Source organism: Aptenodytes forsteri, unplaced genomic scaffold (assembly GCF_000699145.1).
Source record: "Aptenodytes forsteri isolate BGI_AS27 unplaced genomic scaffold, ASM69914v1 Scaffold276, whole genome shotgun sequence".
NCBI classification, from domain to species: domain Eukaryota; kingdom Metazoa; phylum Chordata; class Aves; order Sphenisciformes; family Spheniscidae; genus Aptenodytes; species Aptenodytes forsteri.
In genome coordinates this window covers 98,532-99,266 of record NW_008795479.1, presented here as the reverse complement: position 1 = coordinate 99,266, position 735 = coordinate 98,532, and positions in this window count along the sequence as shown.

Here is a 735-nt window from a genome sequence, read left to right as displayed (position 1 = left end):
ATCCTCAATCCTCAACAACAACCACCGCACTGAGCGCCAGGGGCCGCGGCTCTGGGGGCGGCAGCGGTCGCTGCTTCTCCACCTCACGCTCACCGTTGGTGCCCTTTCTTGCCTTTCACCTGCTGCCTTAATCCACCGCGGTGCCCCGGGACAGGCAGAGCGAGGACGGCTCCCGCCGGCATCCCTCCGGGACGGCTCCTTCCCCTCCCCCCCCCCCCGCAGCCCCCTCGGATCGGCTGTGGCCAGGGAGCTCGGCTCCAGCCCCTCGCCGCGCTCCAGCCCTGCGTTATTCCCCCTTTTCCCGACCAGCCCCTCGCCGGAGGGGAGCGCGTCCTGCGGCTGCCTCTTCAAACGCTGGGAAAAAGCCCCTTCCCCGAGCCGTGCCCGGCTTCGCCGCCGGTGGAAGATCCGTCGCGGTCCCTGCTCCGCCGCCCTCGCCCTCGGAGGGCTGGGAGGGAGGAGCAGAGGGAGTCCTGGGTGTTTTAGTGGCTGAATGATGAGATGACACTATGGAGGTACTCGGGGGAAGGAAGCTGCGGGGTTTAGTCACTACTAGCGTCTCACGGAGGAGTTTAATCCCCTCATTTCTCTTCTGTAAATGGGTTTCGAGTCTCTCCCTCCCCGTGGCCTCTCCCAGTCCCTTCCCCAGCTGTAACAGGACAAATTTGCAACTGATTTTTTTTTTTTTTTGGGGGGGGGGGGGGGTTTTTTTTGGTTTAATTTCCAATTTTCAAA